Below are 16524 nucleotides of genomic sequence, written 5' to 3'. Positions count from 1 at the left end.
ATTTATTTTTACAAAAGTAGCTTTCAATACATTCAACGAAGATATATTTTTTTTTTGTAAAGATACATTATTAGTTTTTGATTTATTTTCTCCGATTTTGGATATGTCGAGATACATAATTAGCTCCTGATACATCCAATGAAGATATACAATTAATAAGAATTTTGTAATTACTTTGTAAGGATGGGGATTTGTATAAATATGATAAGTTAAGATGTATGTTTATGTTATTTTTAAAAAGAAAAAAATAGTGGTAGTATTATTTTCTTACTTATTTGATTAGTTGTTGAGATAAGTTATGTTAAGATAAGTAATTAGTTAGAGATAAATTGTTTCTATTAGAGGATGGAATAACAGTACTCAAATTCTGTTATTCTGGAAATAATGAAAATGACAAAAATATCAGTGGAATCCCTGTTAGAATGTGATTATTAATTGAGATGTAGTTTTTAATAGAATAATTTTGTGTACGTGCAATTATTTTTGTACATTAATTTAGTGTGCGTGATTTGTAGTGTATAATACATCAATTTATAATCAATATTTATAAAAATAACAAATCTTGTACCTCATAATACTAGTAAATAAAAAACTTAAAAAAATTTAAATATTATTACAACAACAACAAACCCAGTATATTCTCACCTAGTTGGGTCTGAAGAGGGTAGAATGTACGCAGTCCATACCACTACCTCTAAAGAAGTAGAGAGGTTGTATTAAATAGCATATTTGAATTATGAATGTATAAAAAAAATCAAGTTCTTGAAAACTGTCAATGATAATTATGTATGGCTAGCTTAACTAAGAATTTTGGACTATTTCTCCAAATTAATTTTGGACTCTGATTTACTTTGAATATACTCTTTCTTTCTTTCAATTCTTTAATATACTCAGGAAATTGAATTTATACAGGAATAAAGAAAATATGTATAGGTTGAGTCATACAATAACACAATATGTATCAACATTCAAATATTATTCTAACAGAAATTCTAGACAGAAGAGAAAGTATACAGAAACTATCTTTTTTCCTTCTATTAAACCGCATCACAAACACCACACAGACTAAACTAAACACCGACTTTCTTGTTCTAATGACAACATGAGTCGCACACCATTTGATTAACAACAACGGTAACACTCCGAAACACTACTTTTCAGGAACTTATTTCGATTCATGTGCTAACTAATAATTTGAAAGAGGCTTCTTCTTGTCTTTAATATTGGCCAGACTTAATCGAAATCCTAAAAGATCTCTACAATGCGAAAATAGAACAAAAAGATGAAGGGGAATAAAATTGAGTATCAAACATAGTTACTCTATTTTAAAATACTTGTCACAATTTTATTTTTTAAAGTCAAACGGTATTAACTTGGTTCAAGATCTTTAAATGTATATCATCAACATATCTAAATATTGATATGAGAAAAATTGTAATTTATAGCTTGGCAATATTGACATTCAATTGCCATTGTGGCCTAGAGGGTTTTTCCTTTGGTATTAGTTAGAATGATAAGGGAGTATGATATGATTTTGGAGCCTTGGGCTCAAATAATAATGGGTTTGGGCTCAAATAATATTTTGAAATTCCTTCTCTGAAGTGCAATAAGGAATCTACCACTATATACTTGTTTCTGTTAGTCCCTTTCATTTTGGAAGCAGTTTCAATATCTCTTTCTTCCTTAATTTTTTCTCTTTCTTCTGTTTTTGAGACTTTTTTTAAATTTTTTTAGTAAGAATGGGTAAGTATAGTGTGTCTAAATAGTGTCTATTATCTAAATAAGCACATACAATACGCTCAGTCGAATTTCGTGAATTTTGATAACCCTATTGTGCAAAAATAAAATATGCACTTGAAATAAATGTCCGAGTTAATATATATATATATATATATATATATATATATATATACATGCTAGATTATTCATGGAAGATTCAAAGAGTGCAAAATCAAGTAGCAAGCACAACAAGAAGAGGTCGTTCAACAAGATGAGCTCCTTAATTAAATCCTGATAAGAATAGGTAGTAGCAACGAAGGAATTCGATGCAAATGTTGATTTTTTTTCTAATCTCCCCAGATTACTTCGTGACTACCTCCACCTTTCCCCCTTGAGATAAAGATAAAATGTCATTTATTCTGATTAACGATGACGCTTGAATTTTTGTCTTCATCTGTTGTCTTATCTTTTGAGGCCGCTTTCTTTTCTTTTTTTTTTTCTTCTTCTTTCTTATTTTCTTTTTCCTTGTCCTCTTCCGTTGCACCATTTTCTTCTCCTTCTTCTTTGTCATCACCTTCTTTCTTCTGCTTAACTCCTCTGCTCGTATGTGTTCTTCTTCTTTGTCTTCTTTCTGCTTCTTGTTTTCTTCATTTGCTGATTTATTTATTTTTTGCTCTTTTTTCTCTTCCTTTTTTTCTTCTTCTTTCTTTTCTTCTTCATCATTTTCTTTTCTTTTCTTCTTCACTCTTTATTATTCATCGACAATGGATTCATCGAGGATCATATCCTCAACTGCCTTCTCTTTAATAATCGTCTCGCTATCCAGATCAACTTCTCGCAAGAGCACTTCTTTGATGCCTTCTCCTTGACGAGAAGCCCTCATTATTGAGTGTTCACTAAGGACCTCCAGATCTACATTTACATGGTTTCAACATCACCTTAGTTCCAACGATTAACTATGAATAAGTTTTATAAAAGTTGACATAGATTTTTTGATAGCAAAATCTTAGTTTTGTATAAAATGCAAAGCCTCTATAATAATCAAAAAAAAATTGTATAGACAAATAATTATAACGGAAAAGGGCTAGAAATACCCTTCAGGTATTGGAATTGGTTAAAAAATTCCTCCGCTTATCAATGGGGCTAAAAATATCCTTCAATTATTAGAATTGGTTTTAAAATAGAAAAATTATAGAACTAACAAACTTAAGACTATAATTATAATAAATGACGACACTTTTAAAAAATTACAGTTTATCTTAAAAGTAGCATTATTTTATCCATTAACTAGATAAGTGTGTGTTTTACTCCCTCAACTTTATCTTTCCTATGTTTTCTTCACTAATTTCCTTCCCTCCAATCTCCCAGAGGCTTAGAGAAGCACCTGAAGAAAATGTCTGAGGCAGTAGAAACCAAGTATTTTTTTTTTTAATTTTTTTAAATATAGTTAATCACTGGGCATGAAATCTTCTTCCATTTTCTTGTTTGTTTTTTTTTTCTTCATTATTGGTTCAATTGTGGCTTGGTGGTATGGCCTAAAATTTGTGTTTTTTTCGGGTGGTGGAAGTTTCACAATTCAAAAGTCTTCTATTCATACAAGAATGGGAGCAATCTTTTAAAAAATGATTTTTCATATGTATTGAAAGAGTTCCGTGGGAATGATTAATGCTTTCATTGGCTTCAAATTCTTGTGCACCTTATTGTTAATTTGTTCTCTAAATTTTCTGCCCTATGAATATTTCTAACTAATTTGTATGTTGAATGATGGTTTGATTGTAGTTACAAGTAAGAAGCTTCAATTACTAAATTCAGAATTATGTTTTTGTAAGCTTTTAGTTTTTTTGTTGGGGGGGGGGGGGGGGGGGGGGGGGGGGGGGGGGGGATTGTGAATTTATTTGTTGAAAGATTGCGAAAATTATGAGGCGGAAAGGATTGAGAAACCTTCATCTCCAAAATTCCAAAAAATACAAAAATCTGTGAAAAAAAAAAGTCAGACGAAATTAGAGAGTCGGGTAAAATACAAAGTCTTATTGATCAAAATTCATCTAAATATGAATTCGAAGAAGAAAAAGTGAAAGAGAAATTTGTATTTGTATTTTTATAGATATGAGTGTAGACATGTAATTTTGTCCATCCCAAAAAATATTTTTACTAATTTAACTCACCTTTCCATAAACCCGTTTTAGTTGATAATTTTTCCATAAGTTGACAAAAAAAAATAGCAGCCAACTCTCAATAAATTGATAACAAATTTTATCTCATCCCCTACCCTACCCCATTACCTGTACCCCCAGCTCACCGCCCCTACCCCTACACGTCACCACCCCCAACACGTTTTTTATGTTTCCACTCATAGAAATACACTAAAAAAAATTCCCACATTCATCACACACAAAAGAGAAGCGGGACCCACAGGGAAACAATACACATTCTCTAGAAAAATTTCCACTCACTCATAGAAATCTCACCGTCACTCTCAAATTCACGCACATACTCACATATACCGGAAAGGGGTCTCCATTTTCTTATCTTCCAAAGAAAACTCACAGAAAAAGCACATACACACACAATAGACAAAAAAGGACTCACTGGAACGGAGACCATAAATACTACTTCATACACGCACAATAATTCTCTCACATACACTAAAAGGGACTGAAACAAAGAGTGAATTGAGGAGAGGGGAAGGGAGAGATCGAGATCAGGGGTCAGCGAGAGAAAAATCGAGAAGAGGAGGAACTTCTCCGACGAATTTTCACTTGAGAGCTGCTGAAATCGCCATTGAAAACAACCTATCCAGCGGCGCAAACCCACCGGAAAACCAGTTCCGACCCCCTAAGCTTTCAAAACCAGCGACCAATGGCCTCAAAACTGACCAAATTCGCATATTTAGGTGAGGCCCAGCTCAGTTTTTGGTGAACAGCCGGTGAGCTTTCGTTGAAAATCCCATCGGCTCGTCGACCATCATCCACCCATTGGAAAGCGACCATAATCCGATTCAACTTCACTGTTCTGGCAGGAATTTTGTCTTTCTCTCATGAGTTTTGGTTTAGTTAGTGAGAAACAGAATCGGGTGTAGCGACTTCGACAATATCGATTTGGGACTTTGATTTGAGGTTTGAGTCGAGGTTCTCGGCGTGGATTTTGTCTCGTTTAATTGAGTAATGTTTGAATGAAAGCGGCATTGAGGTACAATTCTTCAACTCTCTCTTTTCGCTTTATTTTCATTTGATATATTGATGTTATGATTGTGTCTTGGTGGTTGTCATTGGATGATCTTGTTGATGTTTGATATTATTTATTCGTGAATAATTAATCATGGTACGAATTTGATGTTAGCATGAGTTTGGATAATTGCTTTGTGTGAAAATTTGACGTATAAAAGGAATTTGGGGAGGGATTGATCTTGATAAAGTGAACTCGAATTAATTTTGGTTCGTCGATTGAATTAATTTGAAATGTTTATTAACCTTCTCGAATGTAGTAGTATCATGATTAGGTCGTTAAATGGGTAGGCAAATGCTAGGGGTAGACAAAATTTAGAAATTATGAGTTATTGAATGTTTGAAATATTGTTGAATGATTTTGGTCTTCTAGCATTGAAAAAATATATTCATTTAGCCGGGGAATGCCCAGAAGCCATTTGTATTTATTCACCGGGGAATGCCCCAAAGTATCATGTATGCAAAGGAGGCTCGTGGTCAAGGTCCGAGGCATCGGGTAAAGCATTGAAGTGTAGTGTAGGACTAGTTTAGGTTAGCGTAGGTTTACATTTCAGTACCTTTTTATTTTGGGTTTGTAATAAATTAGATTGGACATTAATTTTGATTTTGTTTGTTTGTTTCGTGTTTATGTGTTTGTTGGTTTATACAGTCATAATGTTCATACTAGCCGATATACTCTACAGAGTGACCGTGGTCGAACCACGGGATCGAGGGGTGCCTAACACCTTCCCCTCGGTCAACATAATTCCTTAGCCGGAATCTTTATTCGCGGATAAATTTTAGAGTCAAAAATATTTTTTTGAAAAAGGATTTCTAAGGGTGACTTGCACATCCGATTATGCCAAGTAGCGACTCTGAGCTAATTGTAAAAAATGAATCCTTTTTGAAATAATTTTATCTTTTGTTATTTAATAATAAAAATCCTTTCAAACCTAAAAATTAATCTTTTTGGTTCAAAAAGGGGTGTGACAGTTCTGACGACTCTGCTGAGGAATTTCAGAATTTGAGCTTATTTTTGAAGTTATATTGACTTATTTGACATTATGAGTGTATAGATGTTGCTTGTGTTATTGTTTGTATTTGTTTTATCATTGTTGAGTGCCTACTTGCTACGTATTTACAGTCTTTTCTCTTATGTGGTACCGCTTTATATTTGGCTTCATTTGCATAACCCAAGTTAATTTTTTCTGCAACAAGTTCTGTAGTACACACTGTGTACACAACCTCTAGTTCAGTCACCCTTATTTTAGGAGGAGGAGCCGTCGGCTGGTATGGAGTGGGTGGAAAGTTATCGCAACCACTATCAACCATATGCTCCCCTGAACAACCTTGTTAGAGAATCCCAACGTAGATCAGCCTTTAGGTCATGCTTATCTGCATCATATTAAGACCTAGTGGGACCCACTTGGTCCTTTGTAGGAGACTCACTCTTAAAACATCCATATGTGCTAATTGTTGCATATTTGATGGTTACAGGATCATTCAATGAACTGATTTGGGGAAAACATGTGCTAGAATTAAAGAAAAGTGTGTAGGCAAGGAAAAGTTCAAAAAAAAAAAAGTGAGTCGAGAAAAAAAGAGTTTCGTAGTTTTTTTTTAGTGTTCTTTATGGCTTTTGTTTCACACAATTCAAAAATTCAAAAAGATTATTTACCTTTTGCACTCACTTTCTCAAAAAAACAAAAACATCAAAAAGATTTTCCTTTTTTCCTTGAGCAAACATTCACAATTCGAAAACTTCAAAAAGATTTTTTTTCAATAAGAGTTTTTTATAAATGAAAAATTCAAAAAAAAAAGATGATAGAAGTTTTGTACATTTAATATAACAAAAATACTAAAAAAATATTTTTCTTTCATAGTTATTGGTGTCAGTTTTATGTGAAGTGTTTAATTAAAACCCCCCCAAATTTTTTATTGATGTTGTTCATTGTCTGGCTTTGGTCGTGTCTCTGAAGTTAGGGTCAATTTTTTATTTAATTCTTATTTGTCCAATCTGAATAAACTACACACACCTGATTCTCCTCTTTTGGGGGTGATACGTAGGCAGCCCTTTTTGGGTTCGGTGATCTTATTTAAAAAAATTTAAATTTTTTTTTAGAGTAGGTTTCATATACATCTCTAAAAGAAAATCACAAAAAGATTTTCCTTTAATAGTTTTAAGTTTCATTTTCGTATGAAATTCAAAATTGAAAACCCAAAAAAAATTTTCCTTGGTAATCATAGGTTTCATTTTGTAATAATCTGAAAAATTCAAAAAGATTTTCTTTACTCTTCATTTAGAGTAGGTGTCATATACATCTCTAAAATAAAACCATAAAAAGATTTTCCTTTAATAGTTTCAAGTTCCATTTTCATATGAAATTCAAAATTGAAAATCCAAAAAGATTTTTCTTTGGTAATCATATGTTTCATTTTGTATAGGGAGTTTAAAGCTGAAAAATTCAAAAAAGATTTTCGTCAATTCTTGTGACACCTTGTTATTTTCTTTTAGGGTTTCAAAAGAAAAGAGAGTTTGATCGGCTATGATGTGCCAAAATTTCACGAACTATGCACACCTGATTCTCCTCTCTCGGGAGTGAGATACGTAGGCACCCTTCTAGGGTTCGGTGATCTTTTCAAAAGAAAAAAGAAAAGAACGAAAAAGAAGTTTTGAAAAAGTGTTGAACTCTAATACATTTGTTATCTCTTGTTCAGTTAGTTTAAGGTGGTTGGTTTGTGTCATTCTGGCTGGTCCTCCACATTGCACCAAGTCGAAGAGAAAGGAGTTGGGGGAATGGGCATTTAGAAGCTAATGAAGAGATTCAAAAATTAAGGCAGCAAATGATAGAAATGCATCGAGCTTGGGCTAATGGTTTGCCGCCTCCTCCATTTCCCACTGATAATTTGGAATATCTTTCTAGCTTACCTCTAGTGTGACATGGACATTTTTCTATTGTCGTTGACACGCTATAACATGCATCAGGATCTACTCCGGAGCAACACTATCCAAACACTTCCAATATGTATTTCCTCGCTCCTCAACACAAAACTACCATATGCTCGACTCCACCCACTGTTCATGCTTTTGCAGCAGAACCCCCACCTGAAGCTCCTACTTTTGAGGTTTATCATCGGTTGTGCCTCCCCACTCTGCGAGAGAGCCTTGTATTGAATATTTTTGCTGATAAACATCATGCTATTGAGCCCACATTTAAGTTGACTGATCCTTATGGCTACATTCACCCGCCTGAATTTCCTCTTAACACTGAAAAGCCTGTCATGATGGAAGAACAAGAGGAAATGACCAGAAAATTGAGAAGTTTAAAACTGGCTATGAAGAACTTCCAAGGACTCGGGGGTTACAAAAGTGTCTCATATAAAGATCTGTGCATGTTTTCAGGAATTAATCTCTTTTTTGGTTTTAAGATGCCAAAGTTTGAGAAGTATGATGGACACGGGGATCTGGTGGCGTGTTTGAGACGTTATTGTAACCAATTAAGAGGTGTTGAAGCCAAAAAAGAACTGCTCATGGCTTACTTTGGTGAAAGTCTTTCGGGTCTAGCCTCATAGTAGTTTGTTGATCAGGATATTGATAGGTGGAATAGTTGGGATAATTTAGCTAATGAATTTGTGCAATAATTCTAATATAATGTGGATAGGATCTCTGACGAAAAATCCCTAACCAGTATGAAGAAGAAGAATACTGAGAGTTTCAGAGAGTATGCGATTAGATGACATGAACAAGCTGCTAGGTTGAAACCACTAATAAAAAAAAGCAAGATATTGAAGGTATTTATTCAAGCACAGGATGAAACATATTATCAACGCATGTTATATGCATTAGGCAAGCCATTTATTAAGGTCCTCAAAATGGGGGAGATGATAGAGGATGGAACTAAGACGGGTCACATTATGAGTTTTGCAACATTGAAAGCAACTACTCAAGCAATTCAAAAGGGTTCAGAAAATGTTGGAGGGAAAAAGAATGAGGAAGATGTAGCTACAATTGTAGTTGGACAACAGACACGATTAAGAAGACCACGTCGTCGTTACCCTCAGGCTCAAATCCAAGTTTATACCCAAGCTCTACAGAATCACTCCTAAAATCCATTATACTCCATTCCCCCACCTTCATATCCAGTATACAATGCATAACCATATGTTCAATCATCTTCTTACCCATAATAGCGTGCACCAGCTCCTCAGAGTCATCCTCCAAATCCACAAACATACCAAAGCACTTCTAGGCCAAATTTTTGGCCCAAGCCAAACAATGAAATGGGGTAGAAGTTGAGGGATAGTTTCACACCAATTGGAGAGTCGTATGCCAGTTTATTCTAGAGATTGGTACAGTAGGGCATGATCACTCCTCTCCTTGGGTATACTTCTGACCCGCATTTAAGAAGTTTTGATCCTAATGTACGATATGCATATCATTATGATGTTCAAGGTCACAGTATTGAAGATTGTCCTGCTTTGAAAAGAGAAATTAAAACAATGATTCAAGATAAATCAATTATGGTGCAGAACATTGACAGTGAGGAAAGCTCTAGTCATGCTGATATGGAAACCAATGGCTAAGATGTCAAGCTTAGCAATTGGGAAGTCACTCCCCTCCTTACTAGGAAGGGGTTTGGTAGCTTGTTTTGTTTTATTTTCTGTTATCCGAATTATTTTAGGATTCTAGTTCAGGATCTATCTTGTTTTGTCCCTTTGTCGTTTATGTTCAAACCCTTCTATCTTTCATTTTAATTAAATGGAGTGTCCTTTTTCCCTTTGTATTTTAAATATGTGTTGTTTGTTTGTTTTATATACGTATACATTTTTTGTTGGTTCTAGTGATATGACATGCTGGTGGAATTTTCAGCCTGATCTTAAAATCCAGCGTAAGCAAGGACATTGATTCAAAGGACTAAAGCTAGAAGAAAAAAACATCTGAGAAATCGGTAGAGTGGTGAGACATTTAGTGACCACGTTGAGGCCTTCTTTCAAAATTAAGGCAATTATTTTGAGAATCACAAGAATAACTTGGTCATCAATTAGAAAGTATAGCTCAAGTAGGTCAAATAGTGGACGCGTGATCCTCATATCCAGAGAAACAGGAAGATAATCAGCTTCACAAAGTCAGGAGTCCTTCAGCATGAGGGATGTATAACAAAAGTGGAGTGGTATGTTAACAAAGTGCAAGAGTAGTGATGCACAAATTCAATTAAAGTTAGTGCTATAAAGATGTCACAAATGATCTTTATCTTTCACTTCATATTGCATGATATGTACTTACATTTTCAAGGATTGATATGATGAAGACATTTCATTTTTCTATCTAAACATTGTGTCATCTTTTGTTTACCCCATTTGAGCTTTAGATCTATTTTCTTTCATACCCCTCTTTTGGAATCAAGATAGAGTCAGCAAAGTTCAAAAGAAAAGTATCGAGCAAAAGAATAGAGTTAGAAAAGTTTCTAAAAAAAAGAGAAAAAATATGTCAAAAAGAAAGAAAAGAGATGAGTGTCTAGAAAAATAAAGTCAGAAAAGTCTTAAAAAGAAAATAAGTCGAAAAAAAAAGAAATCAGAATCAAGCAAAAGAGCGAACTGTCAGAACTACGCGTGACCTGATTCTCCTCTCTCGGGGGTGAGATACGTAGGTTGTCCTACTTTGGGCTCGATCTAACCAAATAAATAATTTAGAATTGCCCAGTTAAAAAATTGGGGCATGATTTAATCCTCATTGTTTGAGTCGATTCCAAAAGTTGTAAGTCCTACCCCACTTGAAGTGTCGTTTGGGCCTCATGCCATCCTTTCTTTCTAACCTTGTCCAAAAGTCAAGTTACAATCAAAGAAAAACCTTCAGATCAATCTTTGAGAATGTTAGGGCTAAGTATGCAATGGATATTTTGGGAACTACTTGTCTTCCTCAGCATAAGAAATCAAAAGAGAAATAAAAATGAGAAAGTTTTATTGGTGAAAATCCTCATGGGCACCGTAAGGCGATGATAAGCTGAGTGAGATAAAAATGAGAGAGTCTTATCGGTGAAAACCCTCACATGCACTGTAAGACGACTGTGAGTTGAGAGAAATGCAAATAAGAAAGTTTCATTGGTGAAAAACCCTCATGAACACCATAAGGCAATAGTGAGCTTAGAAAAAAAAATGAGAGAGGCTTGTTGGCGAAAACCTTTCAAGGTGCCACTAGCTGAATGAGGTCTCCAAATGTAATTGGCTCAAGGAAGTAACTTAGTTTCAAGGCCATTAACTCAACAACAATTGTTAAAAGTTTGGACGGAAAGATCAGGCAGGTTAATCCGAAATGCATGTCATAATCATTGGAGTTGACTGTCATTTTTAGATAAATTCTTCTTTTCTCTTTTTCAATGGGGACATTCATTGTCTTTTCTTTCTTCTCTATAGTTTTATGTTTGTTTTCTTGATTCAGTTATCCAAATAAAAAAAATCATTGTCATTTTTCTCGTGTCTTTGAGTCAAGTTCATGTCAAAACAAGTGAGAAAAGATTTTAAAACTGGCTACCAACTTTTTCAATTGCACAAAGCAAGACATAAAGGCCAGGGCATGAAAGAGACATGATTGTGAGCCGAAATAAGGCATGCAGAAAGTTTCGTCAACAAACAAATCTGGGAACTCATGGAAATACCAAGGTTCAATGAGTTTATCTGAAGGAACATGGCAAAGCAGAGATATTGTGTTTGTTTCAGAGTCATTCTTAATAATCTGAGTTTGGGCCAATGATGCAGCAAGTCAGTGACATATGCTAATGGTTGGAAGTAAGGTTAAATGTGACGAGGGCAAGAGCGATTGGCGCGAAAGCTAAAGCCACAAAACACACTATGTTTTTAAACTCAAAAGTTTTCTTTGTATGAAACAGGAACACATGTTACATTCAGATCAAGGATTTCAGAGCCTAAACATCAAAAGACGTAATTTCTCACTTCTACAAATGCAAGAGGCAATGTTGCTGCACAGATTTAGTAATCAAAACCATGGTAAAACTTATAATCCAATATCTTTAGGAGACGTACTTGCTTGTCCAGGAGACGCATTTCCTTGGGTAATTCAAGTGACATTTATAAGGAGACGCATTTCCTTGTTTGGGTAATTTAAGTGACATTTGTAATGAGACGCATTTCCTTGTTTAGGTAATTCAAGCGGCATTTGTAATGAGATGCACTTCCTTATTTGGGTAATTCAAGCGACATTTGTAATGAGACGCACTTCCTTGTTTGGGTAATTCAAGCGACATTTGTAAGGAGACACACTTTCTTGTTTGGGTAATTCAAGCGGCATTGGTAAGGAGACGCACTTCCTTGTTTGGATAATTCAAGCGGCATTTGTAAGGAGATGCACTTTCTTGTTTGGGTAATTCAAGAGGCATCGGTAAGGAGACGCACTTCCTTGTTTTGGTAATTCAAGCAACATTGGTAAGGAGATGCACTTCCTTGTTTGGAGTATGAGTTGAGTTGCCTTTTTGCCAACTCATACTTGGCCATTTAGAGAAATTCTTTCGGCGGAAAGGCAATTCAATTCTTACTCCAAATGCTCACGTGTCTTGTTATTACTACTCATGCACGAGTAAGAATAGTCTAGTTTCATCTGGGTCCTTTAGCAGCTTCAAGCAATCTATTTTATGCGTCTCGATCTTCTGTTTTTCTTTGCTGATTTTCAGTAAGATTTGCCCATCAGTTTTTCTTTCCTTTTTTATATGGGTGAAATTGATGTAGTAGTTGGAGTAATTTGTTGGATTATGCTATTTTCTGGTTGAATCTACTCTATGATATTATACATACTTATGTATTTTTCTGCAATTGTTTAATAATAATCTAAAATTTTGACGATATAAAAAGCATTATTAATCGCTTGAAATTGTAATGGTGAAAAGGTAAGTAGTATTTCATTATTGAGAAAAGAAGCAGCTTAGAACCAAGATAGTTGGTATACGAAACAGTAAGATCCAAGGCAAAGATTCATGCTCATAGCACTTAAAACACAGTGAAGTATTACATTGGTTCATGCAATTTAGAGCCCGTTTGGGATAGCTGTTTCAAAATTGCTTATTTGAGAAGAACTTTTATAAAATGACTTTTCAAATAAATATTTTTTTTTAAAAAAAAAACAGTTTGTCTTTGGTAATTCATTCGTAAAGCGCTTTTGTAGTGAAATTATATTTAGATAATCTTTTTCAAGAAGTACTTTTTTGAGACAAGTGATCAAAAAGGATATCTATCAATAAACTTTAATTACTAAAATAAATTTATAGAGAAAAGTTGTTTTAAATATCTATTATAATATTTTAAATATCTATCTATTATAATATGTCACTTTTCATGAATTATTTATTTAAAATTAAATATTTGAAAAAAAATTTATATGTGATGTCAAAATACAATCTTGTAACATGATTTATCTGTCAATTGTTATCATTAATAATAATAAAAGAATTTATATATTCTTTAGTCATCATCATCAATGATATTTTCAAATTTATTTAAAGAAAATGAGTGAAAATAAAATAACAATATATAAATCATAAAGAATTATAATGTAAATATGAAATGTAAAATTTTAAAAAGGGATAGTACCCACGAAAATACCTGAAGTTTGATCGGATTATCAGTTGAGCATACTGAACTTTGTGGGGGTCCTATTACCCCCAGACTTTTTTTTCGTATTTTAATGGCATATATCTGCCACTTGGCATACTGCGTGTGATTCACGCGCATGGAGCACGTGAACAGTGTTAAAAACGTTTTAAAACTCTTTTTTTTTTGCCAAACATCCCCTTAATTTTATAATTATTTAAAGTTTTATATTTTTATTTATTTTTTCATTCTTTTCTTTAAAGTTTTATATTTTTATTTATTTTTTAATTCTTCTTTCTTCTTATTGGAACTCGAAAAATCATGAAAAGAATTTTCATGTATGGAACTCGGAATCTTTCCGAATTAATGGAAAGATTTTTTCGAATCTTTCGAGTTCCATTTATAATTTGAACTCGGAATTATAAATGGATTTGAACTCGGAATTATAATTCGGAAAGATTAATGGTTATAATTAATGGAAAGATTCCGAATTAAATTTCATGTATGGAACTCGGAAAATTCCTTAATGGTTATAATTTAATGAAACTCGCTAATTGAAACTCAATGAATGATTTGAAAGATTCAAACATGAAAACTTGCTAATTTAATTCCAAGTTTCATTAATGGAAATTGAATCTTCCAAGTTTCATTAACGGAAGATTGAATATCTTCATGGAAATTGAATCTTCCGAGTTTCATTAATGGAAGATTGAATAGCTTCATACATGAAATTAAATTTTTTGAATCTTCCGAGTTTCATTAATGAATTTTTTCGAATCTTCCGAGTTCCATTAATGGAAATTAAATCATGAAATTAAATTTTTCGAATCTTTCGAGTTCCATTAATGAATTTTCTGAATCTTTCGAGTTCCATTAATGGAAATTCAATCTTCCATTGAGTTTTCAATTAGCGAATTTCATTGAATCTTCCATTAATGGAGCTCGCTAATTGAATCTTCCGAGTTTTAATGGAAAATTAATGGAAGATTCCATTCAATTATTTGAAATTTTTTTTTCCATAAATTCAATGGAATCATTTGAAATATTTAATATGGTTGTAATTGTGAAAAAATGTTGAAAAGTGATAAAATGGAGAAGAAACGGCGCGTGTACTACACTTTCCATGGAAAAAACTGGGTATACGTTTTGAGGAGGGTATTAATTCCACTTTAAAAAAGTCTGGGGAGAATTTATTCCAATTAAAAAAGTATAGGGGGTAATAGGACCCCCGCAAAGTTCAATATGCTCCACTAAAAATTTGATTAAACTTCAGGTATTTTCGTGATCCCTTTTAAAAATCAAACGTTAATCAAACTTGTAAGATATGTTAATTAATTAATAAGGTATATGTATACATATATATATATTTGTGTGCGATAAGAATATTTTTATTATAAAAAATAATTTTTTGCTATTTTTTTTTTAGAATCAGAAAAACATTTTTAAACACCCTTTTTTTTTTTTTTTTGTTAAGAGAAAAGGTATTTTTTTCTTAAAATAAGTACTTATTTTGAAAAATAAGCAATCCCAAATAGACCTTTAATGAGAAAAAAAGAAAAGTACCCAGTTCTACTGAGGTCTGTATACTTCTTTTAGATAAAAGATAATCAAGGAAATAGATTGTAAATTTAGTGCCATCTTATTTTCGATTTTAAAGGCTCTTTATTTCTTTAAAGAAACAATCAATGAAAGATCAAACATGCGACAGTAACTTGAACACTAAAAAAAAATAGACTAATCCCTTATCACTTCAAGAAGTCAAACACACATCGGATCCCAGAAGATCTAACAAAGTAAAGTGAAACCTAAAATTAAATGGTTCCATTTTTCTGTCCTAAATAGGCAGTACGAACAATTTTGGTACATTTTATAGGTAATTTGAATTCATACATCATACATTCATACTACTTGAAGATCGAAAGCTCATCACTTTCAACTCTAGTATATGTAAAATTAGGGGAAGGAAAAATCAATTCTTGCATACCAAAATCCACGCCAAATTAATGGATAAAAAAAGAAGAAAACGAAGACAGTTACATTACTTGAGTTCCATTACCAAGTCGAAAGCAATGGAACATTAAATACTACGCTGCAAAGCTCCGTAATAGCACCAACGATCCTTTCGACGTCAATGATATCAACCCCTTCTTGGTGAGAACCAAAATTCCACCATTGTGCAGCAAATATTGATGAATTTCAATTTTTGCTGCTCCAGAGGGGATTGATAAATTCAGTCGTAAGATGATTGTTTGTCTCTGACCGAGGCAGTTTTTACTCAGATTTGCACTGTGCAAAAGCAACGAGAACATCCCAAAAATTGTTCTTATGTTTGTTTACATATTCAGAATAATCCTTAAGTATATGTTGAATAATTTAAGCCCTTTAAATTTATCAAAAATAAGCAGAAACTCAGTGTTCAGGATACAATCTTTGTAGATTCTGGTATTTTTTATTTGAGTGCAGTTTTTTAATGTGTAGTTCCTACTTTCTTTTATACTGTCTTTTGAGTGTGAAGTGCACTTTTCATGTAGCATTTTTTAGGATTTAATGGGATTTTCTTGGAGTTATGATTTTTTAAAAAGACATAATTATATAAACTAGTACATAGGTTATAAACTACATAGTACATAATTATATAGTCTATCGGATATCGGAAACAACCTTTTATCTCACTTCTGAGGTAATGATATGGATTGCGTACAATTATCCTTCCCAGACCCCACTTGATGGGAATATATTGAATATGTTGTTGTTGTATTACATAATTATGTATAAATAAAAGCTAAGAGGGAGTAGAGAAGGGCGATTGGGGAGCAGAAACACGTACGGGACTCACCATCTTCACATACATCAAGTAGATCTACAGAGTGAAAGAAGTTCAAACATGCATCAGATCTTAAAGTAAGAATCACATATGATGGGTACATTATATCAATTTATACTAAATCTGAGTTAGACTACGCATCCTAATTCGGATATGTACAGAGAAACGAAAGATTAGAAGACCACA

General features: G+C 33.2%; 1 long non-coding RNA gene across 1 annotated transcript; it reads left to right on the top strand.

Annotated features, from left to right (window-relative positions):
- The first annotated feature begins 4086 nt into the window (after positions 1–4086).
- LOC124899697 lies at positions 4087–10250 on the top strand. Its single transcript, XR_007057117.1, has 2 exons — positions 4087–4908; positions 9790–10250. It is a non-coding gene; the product is annotated as an uncharacterized LOC124899697 (long non-coding RNA).
- Positions 10251–16524: the final 6274 nt, after the last annotated feature.

This window comes from Capsicum annuum, chromosome 1 (genome assembly GCF_002878395.1).
Source record: "Capsicum annuum cultivar UCD-10X-F1 chromosome 1, UCD10Xv1.1, whole genome shotgun sequence".
NCBI lineage: Eukaryota > Viridiplantae > Streptophyta > Magnoliopsida > Solanales > Solanaceae > Capsicum > Capsicum annuum.
This window is presented reverse-complemented; position numbering and strand designations above follow the sequence as displayed.